The 16,563-nt window shown below is 42.3% G+C and overlaps 1 protein-coding gene and 1 long non-coding RNA gene across 7 annotated transcripts in view; both read right to left on the reverse strand.

The window, feature by feature from the left end:
- Positions 1–16,563, reverse strand: part of Rprd2 (regulation of nuclear pre-mRNA domain containing 2) — a 57,078-nt gene that overhangs the window by 29,893 nt on the left and 10,622 nt on the right. The window lies entirely within an intron of this gene.
- LOC143273913 (uncharacterized) lies at positions 7,515–8,188 on the reverse strand. The gene is made up of 2 exons (XR_013052222.1): positions 8,048–8,188; positions 7,515–7,699 (listed from the first exon to the last, which is right to left on the reverse strand). It is a non-coding gene; the product is annotated as an uncharacterized LOC143273913 (long non-coding RNA).

Here is a 16,563-nt window from a genome sequence, read left to right on the forward strand (position 1 = left end):
GTACTAAAACCCTAACCATTTGAGGTTAAATTTATGTTCATGGTATTCTTCAAGTAGACCACCTCACTCTGTAGATGTTTGGCACTATAGGAAAAAAAAAAAAAAATCCTTTAGTGGCTTTAGACATGCTAAGACAAAATAAAATTGTTTCTCCAACTATGTGAAAACCAAAAAAAACAAACAAAAAAGGGTTGAATAAAAAACTCAGTTTGTTACAAAAATATCAAGGCCAGTATAAAAGTGCAACACCGAACTCTAATCAGAAATCAATTGTGTAAATAATGTTTCATAGTATGTTATATACAGATTCCTAGATCAACCAATCCAAACACTACTCACATAGCACCTAAGTCCAAGTCCTCTTGTTTACTGGCTGAAGTTACTTTAATTTTCTATGTTACAGTGTTCTGGGGATAATTTGACTCCATATATACATGAAGGGTAAGCTTTTCCAAGGCTCAACCTACCTAAGATTCACTGTTACATGTGGGGCAATTCCAGTATTCACATAGATGACCCATGTTTCTCCAGTTCCTCAATCTCCAATTCAGTAACTTCGGGACTCCCCATAGCCCCTTCTCTTTGCATACTCTCCTATCCCCCACTACACTGGTTCTACAACTTCATCAGACATCAGTTTGTTTTCAAACTCCTCAGCCTCCTTTAGAATTCACTTTAGATTAATTCCAGAGTATTTGATACATTAAATTACTCTTATCAAATTCCTCGTTTTCTTTTCCTTCTCTACCTAATTTAGTGTTCTAGAACATGCATTCAACAAAAACCTAAATTTAGATTAGTCTAAATGAATGCTTTTACTGTACCTTTCTTTGCTAATTTTTTTTAAAAATTAGATTTAATAATTTTATTTTGTGTTTAGCCTGAAGGCATGCACGTGCACCATCTCTCCATCCCTTTCTTTTCTGTTTCTCTGTTTTTCTTTTTTTGAGACCAAGTATTGGTGGGCTGAATAAGAATGGTCCCCACAGGGTCATATATTTGAATGCTTAGTCACCAGAGAATAGAAATCTTTGATAAAATTAGAAGGATTAAGAGGGGAGGTGGTATAGAACCATGGAGGCTATATATATAGCATGGAGGTTCCTAGGACGACTGTGGCTTATAATAAATTTCGGTTTTACTCAATTATTGAAAAAAAAAAATAGCCAAACGAATGGAAACACATGAACTATGAACCAAAGGCTTAGGGGCCCCCAGCTGGATCAGGCCCTCTTAATAGGTGAGACAGTTGATTGGCTTGATCAGTTTGGGAGGCAACTAGGCAGTGGGACCCGGTCCTGTGCTCAGTGCATGAGTTAGCTGTTTGAAACCTGGAGCTTATGCAGGGACGCTTGGCTCAGTCTGAGAGGAGGGGACTGGACCTGCCTGGACTGAGTCTACCAGGTTGATCTCAGTCCTCGGGGGAGGCTTTGCCCTGGAGGAGGTGGGAATGAGGGGTGGGCTGGGGGGAAGGGGAGGGGGTGGGAGGGGGGAGAACAGGGGAACCTGTGGCTGATATGTAGAACTGAATGGTATTATAAAATAAAATAAAAGGAAAAAAAAAAGAGGGGAGGTGGTGCACACCTTTAATCCCAGCACTTGGGAGGCAGAGGCAGGCGGATCTCTGTGAGTTTGAGGCCAGGCTGGGCTACAGAGCGAGTTCCAGGATAGCCAGGGCTACACAGAGAAACTCTGTCTGGAGAAACAAAAACAAACAAAAAAGATTAGGAGGTGTGGCTTTGTTGGAGGAAGTGTGTCACTGGGGGTGGGCTTTGGGGGTGGCCCAATCAGAGTGAGTCTCCCTCCCTCCCTCCCTCCCCCACTACCACCTCCTCTCCCATGGATCAGGCTTTTTCACACCAAGCTCCCTGCCACAATGATAAGGGACCAAGCCTCTGACACTACAAGCAAGCCTTCAAGTGCTTCCAATTGCCTTGCTCACTGTGTCTCTTCACAGCAATAAATCAATGACTAAGACACAAGGTTTCACTATATGGGCCTGGAATTTGGTGGGTAGACCAGGCTGGCTTCAAACTCTAGAGATCTATCTGCCTGCCTCTACCTCCAGAGTTCATTCCTGTTTTTGAGGTAGTCTTGCATAGCCCAAGCTGGCCACAAACCCCTGATCCTCCTGACTCCACCTCCCAAACACCGGTGTTACAGGTATGTGCTACCAGGTTTTGCTGCACCTTTAATTCTCCTGTTAGATTCTACTTAAGAAAAAGTCTACCAAGAAAGGAACTAAAGTCCTATGAGCTAAGTTTCCTTCCTCAACTGGGACCCTAGTGTTAACAATTCCTCCTCATGACCTTCAGCAGCACCTTCTCTCATTTGCTCTAAGAAGTATTTCACAATATACCATCCATGATACCCTCTACAGTACTCCAGCTCTCTCATTCTTGGGACATAAGCTTACATGCTATTTTATAAACAAAGTAGAAACCAATAAAAGGAGAATTATCTTCTGTTAAAACACTTGACGAATCCCCATCTCATTACCCAGAGGAATTCTGACACCCTCAGTGGAAGCCTGAACGACACTGGACAACTAAACAGTTCAAAACAAAACAGAGACAGACCAGCAACAGCAAAAATCCCAATCTCCAAATCAAAAAGCCAAACACCCTGCCAGGTGTGGGGGCACATTCCTGCTTCCCAGTCCTGGGGAGTGAGTGAACAAAGGCAGGAAGATTAAAATTGCAGGGTCAGCCTTGTGATACATAGCAAGCGTGAGGTTATCCTGGGGCATATAGGACCCTGTCTCAAAACAACAAAACTCCTAAAATATTAATAACTGGAGAACGTGGGTAAAGGTACACAGTAAAGTGTTTTTAAAATTTGAAATTTAAACTCTTGGATTACAGGTATGAGCTTGAATTTCAAACTTCAAAAGTAACTTCTTAATATGCTGTGTTTGATTTATTTTTCACCTGTCTTTCCTCCTCTCAAGAACTTTAAGCCCTCCAAACTGGACTAGAGGTATAGCTCCAGGGTCAAATACTACACTAAGAGTGATGAGTAGGGGCAGGTGGATCTCTGAGTTCAAGGTCGGCCTGGTCTACAGAGTGAGTTCCAGGACTGTTACACAGAGAAACCCTGCCTTAAAAAAAAAGTGAAGAAAGCTAGGCGTGGTGGGGAATGCCTTTAATCCCAGCACTCAGGAGGCAGAGGTGAATAGATCTCTGTGAGTTCAAGGCCAGCCTGGTCTAAGGGTAGCCAGGACTTAGAGAGATGTGTCTTTAAATAGTTCTCTGTATCTATTTTGTTTGTTTGTTTGTCTATCATGCTTTTTTTTTTTTTAAGATTTTATTTATTTGTTATGTATACAGAAGAGGGCGCCAGATCTCATTACAGATGGTTGTGAGCCACCATGTGGTTGCTGGGAATTGAACTCAGGACCTCTGGAAGAGCAGTCAGTGCTCTTAACCTCTGAGCCACCTCTCCAGCCCCTATCATGCTTTTTGAGCCAGAGGTCTTGCTAAATTAGCTCAGGCTGTCCTTTGAACCACTGATCTCTAAATGCTAAAATTATAGGGCATTCTCCTACATCCATGTATCAGGGTCTTGTTCTTGCTAGGTAAGCAATCTACCAGTTATACCTAGCCTAGCCCTTTCAATTTTTCCCCCTTTTTTGTATCTTGAGACAGACTCTAAATTTGCCCAGGCTGTCCCTTGAATTTGGAATTGTCCTATTTCAGCCTCCAGAGTGTGCCACCATACTTTAGTTTCTATTTTTTAAATGGACAAATGAAGGAAAATGAGAAGACCAATACAGGGAAAAAGACAATAAACAAAATAAGTAGCCTTAATTTATCTTGGTTAGTCACCCCCTAAGGCTTCTGGCAGCATAGGTTAACAGGGCTGAGACCCTGTCTAAGGTAGGGAGGCCACAGCAGAAATAAATCTAGATCCCAAGTCACTGTTGTCACATTAACCACTCAACACTCTAAAGCTAAGCACTCAAGCCTTTTTAATTTTTTTTTAATCACTATGGAGATGTAGAAAGGGGTTAACAGAAAAATGAGGGTTATTGGTTTTGTTTGTTTGAGATAGAGTCTTATATGGTCCAAGCTGGCCTCAATTTATTATGTATTTAAGGATAACCTTGAGCTGAACCTCCTGCCTCTCTACCTCCCTAATACTGGGATTACAGATGTCTACCACCCTGCCCAGTTTTATGAGGTGCTGGGGATCAAATCCAGGGCTCTGTGAAGCACCCTAAGCAAGCACATTGGCTACAATCGAATTGGCTACATTCCCAACCACTGGACTACTGATTAAAACTGTTAGCCTGGTAGCAGAAAGACTGGATAACTTTTTTTTTTTTTTTTTTTTTTGAGACAGGGTTTCTCTGTGTAGTTTTGGTGCCTGTCCTGGATCTCTCTCTCTGTAGACCAGGCTGGCCTCGAACTCAGAGATCCACCTGCCTCTGCCTCTCGAGTGCTGGGATTAAAGGCGTGTGCCACTGCAAGACTGGGTAACTTTTAACATGGTAATATTAGTATTTTATGTCTACCTGTCAAAAACGTTCAGGGGCAAAACTGAGTGATGGCTCAGCAGCAATGGCTCCTCTTCTAGAAGACCAAGGTTCACGACTGCTTGTGACTACCTGAGGTCTCTTACAGCCACACTTTGAATACTGCAGACACATGGGACATACATATTCAGGCACTTACACAAACACAGTAAATAAATAAATAAACTTTTAAAAAGAAAAAAGGTTAAGTGGGGGCTAGAGAGATGGTTCCTTGGTTAAGAGCACTGGTTCTTCTTCCAGAGGATCAGAATTAGATTTCCAGCACCCACGTAGCAGCTCACACAACCCTAGGGGATCTGATTTTGGCTTCTATAGACACAAACATGGTACACAGACATACATGCAGGCAAAACACCCATACACATCCAATAATAATAATAATAATAATAATAATAATAATAATAATAATAATAATTAGTAGTAGTAGTAGTAGTAAATTTTTAAATGGTCAAAGGCAATTAAACAGAAAGAAATCTGGGACCATAGAGAAATACTAATAAATGGAAAAACAAGTATCTTTACAAAGACAAAGAGATAGAGCAACAAGAAAGTGCAATTTTTTTCCTAAATTTGTTGTTAGTATGCCAACAAATATTTAAGAAATTTAACTGTTTACTTGCTGAATGAATAAAATACTATCAATTACACTGTATATTCTCATATTTCTTTTTTTTTTTCTTTTTACTTTGTTTTTTTGATTTTTTTTTTTTTTTCTTTTTTGGTTTTTCAGGACGGGGTTTCTCTGTGTAGCTTTGGCGTCTTTCCTGGAACTCACTTGGTAGCCCAGGCCATCTCGAACTCACAGAGATTTGCCTGGCTCTGCCTCCCAAGTGCTGGGATTAAAGGCGTGTGCTACCACCCTCACTCCAGCTTATTCTCATATTTCTTAGCAAGATTTTTATGAGAAAAAAATAAACTGGGTATGCTGGCACATGCCTTTAGACCTAGTACTTGGGAGACAGATTCAAGTGGATCTCTGTAAGTTCAAGGCCAGCATGACTTACATAGCGAGTTCTAGGATAGCCAGAACTACACAGAGACCCTGTCTTGATAATGAATGAATGAATGAATGAATGAATATTGTGGATCCTCTAATTAGCAAACAATTTCAGACACTTTCAAGTCTAATCTCATGTCACATTTATAGAACCTAAGTCCTTAGTTGATTTTAATATACATTGAAAAGGGGAACCATATCCAACCTAAAATTCAAAGTAGTCTAAACTTTTATAAGACATTAGTTCAAGGGCCATTGAGATGGTTCATAGGGTAAAGGTACTTGCTGCCAAGCCTGCGCACCTGAGTCCACTTCCTGGGACCCACATGGTGGAGAGAACCACCAAGTCATTCTCTGACCGCCACACATGTCTGTCTGTCCATCTGTCCCTTTCTCTCTCTCATACACACACACAAATGAATGAATGAATGAATGAATGAATGAAAACAAAAGAAAACAGCAGTCCAGGGACTAGGGAGATGACTTATGGGTAATAGTGCTTGCTACACAAGCATGACATTCTGAGTCTGAATTCACAGTACCCATGTAAAAGTCAGAGATGGCTAGGCACGCCTGTGACCCACCCCAGTGATAAAGACAGGCGGATCCCACACCCGGTAAGTACTAACCCTGCTCTCTCCCATTTAATGTCATGAACCATTCTACATGTTAGCACTGTTTTTAGCTAAGGTATAAATTACTTGGAAACACAATTTCTTTATCACCCCTCTACTTCTCACAGTGCTAAAAACACATTTTATCTTTTCTCATCTTTTTTTTTTTTAAGATTTATTTACTTATTATGAATACAATGTTCTGCCTACATGCCAGAAGAGAGCACCAGATCAGATTATAGATGGTTGTGAGCCACCATGTGGTTGCTGGGAATTGAACTCAGGTCCTCTAGAAGAGCAGCCAGTGCTCTTAACCCGAGTCATCTCTCCAGCCCTCTCTTTTTCTTTAAGGCAGAATCTCACTATGTAGTCCTGGCTAGCCTAACAGGTATTTGCCTGCTTCTGCCTCCCAGCGCTGGGCTACCTTTCCTCTTTTTCTCATCTTCAGTGAGTACTATTACTACCAGTATGACATTAGTAAAGAGAAACAATATGCCTGCTGTAGCACTTTAAATGGAATTGGCCCCCATAATCTCACAGCAAGTGGCACTATTAGGAGGTGTGGCTTTGTTGGAGTGGGTGTGGCCTTGTTGGAGGAAGTGTGTCACTGTGGGCTTTAGGTTTCCTATGCTCAGGTACCACCCAGTGTCAGTGACTTCCTGGTGCCTGCAAGATGTGGACTCTCAGCTACTCCTCCAGCACCACGTCTGCCTGCACTCGCCATGCTCCCCACCATGATGACAATGGACTGAACTTCTGAAACTGTAACTGAGCCACCCCAATTAATTGTTTTATTGGTAAGAGTTGCCATGGTAATGATGTCTTTTCACAGCAACAGAACCCCTAAAACAGCTGCTATAGAAAAGATAATCCGTAAAGCATTTCCATTGTAGACTTAGAATACATCAATTCTCTTACAAACACCTTGGTAACTACACTCGTGGGCTTTTTTTTTTTTTTTTAATGTGTATGGGTGTTTTGCCTGCCTGTATGTCTGTGTACCATGTGCATGCCTGGTGCCCTCAGAAGCCAAAGAAACTGTGTTAGACAGTTGTGAACCCCAATATAGGTACAGGAATTGAACCCAGGTCCTCTGGAAGAGCAGCCAGTACTTTTATTAACCTCTAAGCACCTTTTTAACCTGGTAACTGCACTCTTTTTCTTTGTTTTGTTTTTTCGAGACAGGGTTTCTCTGTGTAGTTTTGGTGCCTATCCTGGATCACTCTGTAGACCAGGTTGGCCTCGAGTTCACAGAGATCTGCCTGGCTCTGCTTCTCGGGAAACTACACAGAGAAACCCTGTCTCGAAAAACCAAAAAAAAAAAAAAAAAAAAAGCGTGCACCACCACTGCCTGGCTCAACTGCACTTTTTTTTTTTAATGTTTATTTATTATGTATACAGTGCTCTGTCTGCATGTATGCCTTCATACCAAAAGAGGGCACCAGATCTCATTCTAGATGGCTGTGAGGCACCATGTGGTTGCCAGGAATTGAACTCAGAACCTCTGGAAGAATAGCCAGTGCTCCTAACCTCTGAGCCATCTCTCCAGCCCTCAACTGCACTCTTTTTTTTTTTTTTTTTTTTTTTTTGGTTTTTCGAGACAGGGTTTCTCTGCGTAGCTTTGCGCCTTTCCTGGAGCTCACTTGGTAGCCCAGGCTGGCCTCGAACTCACAGAGATCCGCCTGGCTCTGCCTCCCGAGTGCTGGGATTAAAGGCGTGCGCCACCACCGCCCGGCGAATTTTTGTTTTGTTTTTTTGTTTTTTGTTTTTTTTTTTTGAGACAGGGTTTCTCTGTGTACTTTTGGTGCCTGTCCCAGATCTTGCTCTGTAGACCAGGCTGGCTTCGAACTCACAGAGATCCGCCTGCCTCTGCCTCCCAAGTGCTGGGATTAAAGGCGCCTCAACTGCACTCTTAAAGCTTATACATATCACAAGAATCTCACTACGTTTTAGTCCAGTTCTTGGGGATCTGACGTCCCATTCTGACCTCTGTGAGCACTAAGCACACATGCAGTACACAGACATACATGTAGGCAAAACACTCATACACATAAAATTAAACATGTTAGACCCCAAAATCTTGGGTCTCAAGTGGGCGCCCCAAGAACCCAGACTCCGGTCCAGTTGATGCAATAGCAAGAGGTGTTTATTGATGCGGCTGTACAGTCGGGCAAACTCTGCTCCAAAGAGCAAGAGTTGCCTCTTACTGTAGTCACATGGGTGCTTTTAAAGGAAAAACCCACAAAAGCCGTAAGATTACAATTCCCATACAATTTCGTTTCACAAGATCATGGTCTGATCACAGAGTGGGTACAGTCACGACCACATGTACATTCTTCCTGAAACCTCAAGGGGGATATCAGGGCGGGAGCGGAGTTTACACAAAGGTCACAGTGGTCCTTCCTGGAACACTTGCAACTATCCCAGTCACAGTTGAGCACATCTCTTAACAGAAATCTTTTTACACTGTTACATTGTTACAGGGGTGGATGAATACTGATTGAGTCAGCTTGCCCCTTGGAACTAGATTTTTAGTTTCTCATTTCCTGGGGCTTGGGGGTGTAAGCCTGAAGGGTTAGGGTCTTTCAAAATAAATCTTTTGAAAATAAAATAAAAAAAAAAAAAAACCACACAAATTCCCTTATCTCTTAAGCCAAAGACCAGGTAGCCCCTCTCGTCCTGCTGTATGACCCTTCCAAACACTGCTCTCCTCATTAATACCAATAGGATACTAATAACAGTTTCTTTCTGTCCAAAGTAGTTGTCAAGATTATGTGACAGGAAACGTAAAAGTTCAAGTTCAGCATCTAGTACATGACTAGTGAAGTATGAACTAACAGTACACAATTCTTTTCAGGCACCCTACAGACGCCAGTGCCATCTAGTTCAAATCTGCTCTCATTATCTGTTCTTCCCAAATTCCCAGCCACCAAAGATACAGAGAACTTATGTTCCAAATGTTCCTCTAAATTACAGCCACAACTGCAAGCCTATCAAGTTCTACTTTCTAAACACTTCCAGGATGTTTCTCCTCCTCTGTTTTAATTCAAACTTGGTCAGATTATGTAATGGCCTCCTAACATTTCTTCCACTTTATGTCACTATGTACCTCTGGCTGGCCTTGAACTCACTATTATTTTTAGAAACTAATATCAGTTTCAGATACTGCAGTTTGTAATCCTCTTTTAAGTATCAGAACACAGTATTTTTTCCTCCTTTTATTTGAGACAGGATCTATGTAGCCCAGGCTGGTCTTAAACTACATAATTAAGGCTAGCCTTCCACTCCTGATCCTCCTGCCTCTATTCCCAAGTGCTGAGCTACACAGGCCAGGGGAACATCTGACTTCACGAAATACAAAAGTGTCGTTGGTATAACACCGAACAGCTTCACATCTTTCCCACTAACCCACTGTCTAGCCCAGGCTGCCTGTAACTTGGTATGTAACTTAGGCTGGCTCTGATCTTGCTTTGGCTCCCCTGGTACTGGAATTACAGGGGCACACCAAGCTTCATTACTTTCCTGATTTTTTTTTTTTAATAGAGCTTCACCAAGTAGCCCTAGCTGGCCTCAAACTCAGAACCCCACCTGCCTCTGCCACCACACCAAGCTTCTTCCTTACTTTAATGTCATCTACACCTACATCTCACTTTCACCCCAAATCCTAGCCTCGGTGCCACCCAGTCTGGGACACTGCCCACTCTCACTTCTCTCTACTGTGGTCACCTTTTCAACCCGTAAGTCAAGAGTGCTTGGCATGTGTCTCAATGAGAGAGTCTGCCCAGCTTTACAATGCCCTGGGCTTAACTCCGGCACCCCCGGCACATCTCACAAAATATGGACCTAAGGAGAAAAAAGGATTACCTCATGATTAGGACAACTTTTCCTAAATTAGCCAAGAGAAAATTGGAAATTCAGCCTTCTTTTCTTTTCTTTTTGGAGACACAGGCTCATATAGCATAGGTTGGCCCAACTCACTATGAAGCCAGGAATGATCCTGAATTCTTCTACCTCCACTTAAAGCTCAGCAGTTTTGAAGTGCTGACCAAACAAGAGAGAGCCTGAGAGAAGCACTAACTTGGAAAGGTGAAATGTAACAGAGATACTGAAGTCCAGTGCAGCCAAGTACAGCACACACAGTAACTACAAAGGTGCTCCAGGCAGAGACCAGAGTCAGATGCAAAGCCTGCAGCAGCTAAGGACTGATCTTCAGTGTAGTTCTGTTTTTAATTATTTTTATTTTATGTGTATGTGTGTTTTACCTGTATGTATGTGTGTATGTATGTATGTATGTGTGTGTATGTATGCATGTATGTATGTTTGTGTTACATGTGCATGCAAGGTGCCCAAGGCCAGAAGAGGGTGTCAGATTCCCAGAACTGAAGTTACAGAGAGTTCTGAGGCCATGTGGATGCTGGGTCCTCTAGAGAGCAGCAAGTGCTCTTAACTGCTAAGCCACCACACCTGTCCCAGCAGCTAGTGATTTAGATATGATAGTCCATGTTTACTGTTATATTTTTACAGACTCAGGTCTTTATTAGATGGCTAAGAATATGATCGTTTATGATATATTAAATATCTGGGCCTTGCTAGATCAATTTCAGCTTTATGAATTCTAAAGGTTTTCAGTAAAATCCATTTAAAATTTCAGGGATTTGGTAGTATATACCTGTAATCTCAGCCCTGATGCAGATCAGTTCAAGACCAGCCTGGCCTACACAGTGAGATCCAGGATAGTGGAGGCTGCATTGTGAGACCCTTTCTCAACACAAAAATCAAAGAGCTTAAGGATAGCCTTGGCTACTACATTAAGACTCTGACTCAAACACAGCGCGCGCGCGCGCACACACACACACACACACACACACACACACACACACACAGTAACTCCAGTTCTTAGAGGTCTGGTACCTTTTCTTGGTCTCCATAAACACTGCTCACACATGATGCACAGACACACGTGTAGGCAAAACACCTTTACACATAAAATAAGGGTCAAAAGATGTTTTTTAATTTTAAAAATGGCAATCTCAACATTACCATATTTTGGGAAATGTATGATCATGAATCTTCAATGCTTTCTGTCACTATTTTGCTATATTCTATGCACATTTATTTGTTCACACGTGTGCTACAAACTGTAGTCTAAGAAACGTAAGATGATAGAAATAAATTATTTTATTTTCTGCAACTCTAGAGATTGAGCCTAGGTATGACACATGCTGAGCAGTCTGCCTGTGAGCCACATCCCTAGTTCTAGATATTCATAACCTAGGTGATTCTGTAATAATTTGTGTGAGAGTGCTCCACAAATGAGTCCCCAGTGCTCTTCACTTTCCTCTATCAGGTTTTTACTTGCCCAGGCTAACCTTAAAACCCTTGTTTCCAACATTCTACATATGTGGAATTACAACATGTGGCGCCATGCGCAGATCATGTTTTCTAAAGATTTACTCAGCCAGGTGGTGGTGGTGCATGACTTTAATCCCAGCTCTGGGAGACAGAGGCAGGCAGATCTCTGTGAGTTTGAGGCCAGCCTGGTCTACAGAGTGAGTTCCAGGAAAGCTAGAGCTACTACACAGAGAAACCTTGTTTATTCATTTGTGTTTATGCATATGTGTGTTTGCCTGTGCAACTCTCTGGAACGGGAGTTACAGATGGTTGTGAGCTAACATGTGGGTGCTGGGAAATAAACCTGATCCTCTCCAAGAGCAGAAAGCACTCTCAACTGCTCTAGCTACCTACTACCAGGTTTGAACAGTTATTTTTATTATTTACAAACCAGGTGTGAGATTTGGGGCTGTAGTTCAATGGCAGAGTACTTGCCTAGCATACATGAAGACCTAGATCCAACCCCCAATACTGCCAAAAAAATAAAAAGTAAATGAATAAACTGGTGTGATAGTTTTTACCAGTAAACCTAGAACTAGGAAAATGAAGGAAGCTCAGAAGTTCAAGGTCATCCTCCACTACATAAATTCAAGGCTAGTCTGGGCTACATAACACCTTCTTTAATTTCAGCACTTGGGAGACAAAGGCAGGTTGATTTAAGTGACTTTGGGCCAGCTATACAGTGAGACTGTCAAAAACCAAAAACCAAAAAGGGGTGGGGTGGGGTGACAACAACAACCAAGAATTAGCAAGATGGCTCAGTGGGTAAAAGTACTCACATGCTAGGAGAAAACCAACTTCCACAACACGTCTTCTGACCTACACACACACACACACTCTATCATTTATACCCCAATAAATGAATAAAGGAAAAGAAACTAAACACAAAAACTAATACATTTAAAAAATAAAATGTAGTATTTTATCATGTATCAAGCTTTCTAAATGTCAAATAGTCTACAAAGCATTTTATGTAAATTATTTAAATTCTCCATTTAGCGGGTTGTGGTGGCTCACAAAGCCTTTGATTCCAGCACTCCAAGAGAGAGGCAGGCAAATCTCTGAGTTCAAGGCCAGCCTGGTTTACAGTACAAGTTCCAGGACAGCCAGGGCTACACAGAGAAAACCCTGTGTGTGGGGGTGGGGTGGGGATGGGGGTCTCCATTTCACTATAATGTGAGTTTTACTGTTATTCCCATTTAAAAGCATTAAGAAGTTAACTACTGGGAGCTGGGGAAGTGGTTCCAAAGGAACCAGGTTCAAGAAGTTTCTTTTTTTTTTTGAGACAGGGTTTCTCTGAATTGCCTGGCTAGGACTCCAGTTCCAGGAGATTCAATGCTCTCCATGACAGTGTATCCACACTGTGCACACACAAAACACCCAGAAATATAAAATAAAAACAAACAAAACTTAAAACAAAAAAAGCTGGGCAGTGGTGGTTCACACCGTTAATCAAATAGTCTACAAAGCATTTAATGTAAATTAAATTCCCCATTTAGCGGGCTGTGGTGGCACATGAAGCCTTTGATTTCAGCACTCCAAGGGAGAGGCAGGCAAATCTGAGTTTGATCCCAGCAGAGGCAGGTAGATCTGAGTTCAAGACCACCCTGGTCTACAGAATGAGTTCCAGGACAGTGAGGGCTACATAGAGAAACCTTATCTTGAAAAACAAAAACAAACAATTAAGTTAACTACCGACTATAACAATTCAAAGCTCATGTTCTCGACTAGCTAATTAATATACGGAGTATATATCTCCCTTATCTATAAACTAAACACAATTGTTTATAACCTCTATAGTAGTTATTCTCAAAGTGAGAACTGGGGTCAGACTTAAAAATCCATTAATCAAGTCCTTTCTATGCTGTATGACGTCATCTGAGTGCTGAATGCCTCTGCTGGGGACTACCTTTTAACTGGGAGTTAGGGGTGCCATATCTCAGTAAATATGCACATATAAGTAAATACACTAGCATCTTATGAGAAGGCTATTAAGAAAATAAAACAGGGTAATATGATAAGAAGAGCAAGGAAAGACTGGAGAGATGACTCAGCAGTTAGGAGCATTGGTTGCTCTTCCAGAGGACCCAGGTTCAATTCCCAGCAACCACATGGCAGCTCACACCCATCTGTAACTCCAATTCCAGGGCTTCTGACACCCTCACAAAGACATACTTGCAGGCAAAACACCAATGCACATAAAATAAAAATAAATTACATATTTAAAAAAAAAAGCCTCGTGGTGGTGGCTCATATCTTTGATCCCAGCAGGGGCAGGCAGATCTCTGTGAAGCCAGCCTGGTCTACAGAGTGAGTTCTAGGACAGGTTCTACACAGAAAAACTGTCTTCTGTCTTGAAGCACAAATTTCAAATAACTCAACTTAATAGTTTGAAGATTTATTTTTTATTCTGAGATAATGTGCTTCTAATTCTAATAGTTTGTAAAATAGTAATTCTATCTTTTTTTTTTTTTTTTTTGGTTTTTCGAGACAGGGTTTCTCTGCGTAGCTTCTATCAATGGCAGCATTTTATGCTCTTTGGCAAAAAAAAAAAAAAAAAATTGACAAACTTAAGATTTCACACATTAGCCGGGCAGTGGTGGCGAACGCCTTTAATCCCAGCACTCAGGAAGCAGAGACAGGCGGATCTGTGAGTTCAAGGCCAGCCTGGTCTACAGAGTGAGATCCAAGACAGGCACCAAAACTACACAGAGAAACCTTGTCTCAAAAAACCAAAAAGGAAAAAAAAAAAAAAAAAAGATTTCACACATCAAGAAAAAGAAAAACTCAATTTGGGAGACGGTTCAGTCTATAAAGACTTCAGTGGAGGGAGTCGGCTCAGCTCTCTAGGGCTCACTGCCAAGGCAACAAGCACCAGGCCAAGGGCAGTGAGGGATCCTGTCTTAAAAAAAAAATAAAGGTGGGGCTGAAGAGATGGATCAGTGGTTAAGAGCACTGACTGCTCTTCTAGAGGACCAGGGTTCGATTCCCAGCACCCACATGGCAGCTCATAATTGTAATTCCAGTTCCAGGGGACCCAACACCCATGGGAAAACACCAACACACATAAAATAAAAAAAGAAAGTAAGTTAAAAATTTTTTTAAAGGCTTGGGGGGGGGGGGTTCCTCAGCAGTTAAGAGCACAGTTGCCCTTGCAGAGGACCTGAGTTAAGATTGTCAGCACCTACATACATGGTGGTTCACAACCACGTGTGACTCCAGTTGAAGAGGTTCTGATGCCACCTTCTGACCTCTGTGGGCACGTCATGCACATAGTACACAGATATACATGGAGGCCAAGAACTCAAATGCAAAAATTTAAAAAAATAAATCTTTAAAAAAAAAGGAGGTGGAACACCACCAAGGATGCTCTCTGAATGAAGGCTACCTAGTAACCCATTCATGTGAACACGCACACACACAAGTTAGTGGAGGAGCTGGATACAGTGGTGCACATCTGTCATCACAGCACTAGGGAAGCCAAGGCAGGGGAACGTTAACCATACATAATTCCTCGTCTCAAAATCAAACGACAAGGAAGCAGCAGTAGTGCGCCCTACACACTGCTAGGTCTTGTGTTCAATTCCTAGTGCCACACACATACATAAGTACATAAAAATAAAAGATAAAGAGGAAGCAAGGTGCCTCAACAGACGCCACTGGAGTTCTAACGCCTGTACCCTACGTGGTGGAAGGAGAGCCAAAATCCCGCAGATTATCCTCCAACCTCCGCATAAATGCCGCAGCATGAGTGCACGCATACGTGCAACACAATCAATCAGTGAGTGTGGGCATGCTGTGTGCTGGCCCAGTCTGATATGTGTCGTTCTCACCCTTCATCAATAAAGCTTCCTTCAGCAGCAGATACCCACAACTGGTCAAAACACAGAAAATAGGGGCTACAGGCTGCCCAACCAACACATCTACCACACAATTCCTACACCCAAGGTTCAAGGAATATCATGAAAGAGAGAAGAAAGATTTTAAGAGCCAGAGGCACAGGACATCTATTGCTATATAGTATCCCCTAGGAATGGCAGGGAAAATTAACCAATAAAACCTCAAAAAATGGCTGCCTGAACAAGATCAGGATAATGACAACACAGGTGATATGCGAACTTGGACAGCAACATTTCCCTAAGGTCCCACCCCTAGAGAAAGAGCTACAGGTGGTTATGGCTACTGAGACAAGAAAAATTAGTTTTCTCCATGGATGAACTCCCAAATAGGATGTCCAGTTCCAAGTGATCAGCTCCAGACATGTATAAAGGAACAACAGTAACTGAAGTCAGTAGGTATATATAATATACATGTACACACACACACACACACACACACACACACACACACACACACACACACACACCAACAACAACAATCAGAGACCATGAATTTGGAGAGGGGAGTTTAGAGGGAAGGAAAAAAAGAAAGGGTGGGAATGATATATGAAGTTCTCAAAAAAAAAAAAAAATTAGGGGGCTGGCTGAAGCGATGACTTTGAGATTAAGAACACTTGTTTGCGCGGCGGCGGCGGCGGCGGCCGCCGGCGCACGCCTTTAATCCCAGCACTCGGGAGGCAGAGGCAGGAGGATCTCTGTGAGTTCGAGGCCAGCCTGGTCTACAGAGCAGAGTTCCAGGAAAGGCGCAAAGCTACACAGAGAAACCCTGTCTTGAAAAACTAAAAAAAAAAACACTTGTTCTTGCAAAGAAACCAGGGTCAGTTCCCAGCAGCTACATGATGGTTCACAACCACCCTAACTGCAGTTCCAGGGAATCTGACACCTAACCTCCGCAGGTTCCAAGGACAGACATAGTTAACAGATATACATGCAGGTAAAACACTCATACACATAAAATTAAAAAAAAAAAATTTTGAGGGATGATGGGCTAGCAAGAGGGCTCAGGGGCTAAGAGCACTGGCCGCTCTTCCAAAGGACCCAGCACCACATGGCAGCTCACAACTATCTTTAACTCCAGTTCTAGGGGATGCAACAGACACACATGCAGGCAAAACATGAATGCAC

This window comes from Peromyscus maniculatus, chromosome 6 (assembly GCF_049852395.1).
Source record: "Peromyscus maniculatus bairdii isolate BWxNUB_F1_BW_parent chromosome 6, HU_Pman_BW_mat_3.1, whole genome shotgun sequence".
Lineage (NCBI taxonomy): Eukaryota > Metazoa > Chordata > Mammalia > Rodentia > Cricetidae > Peromyscus > Peromyscus maniculatus.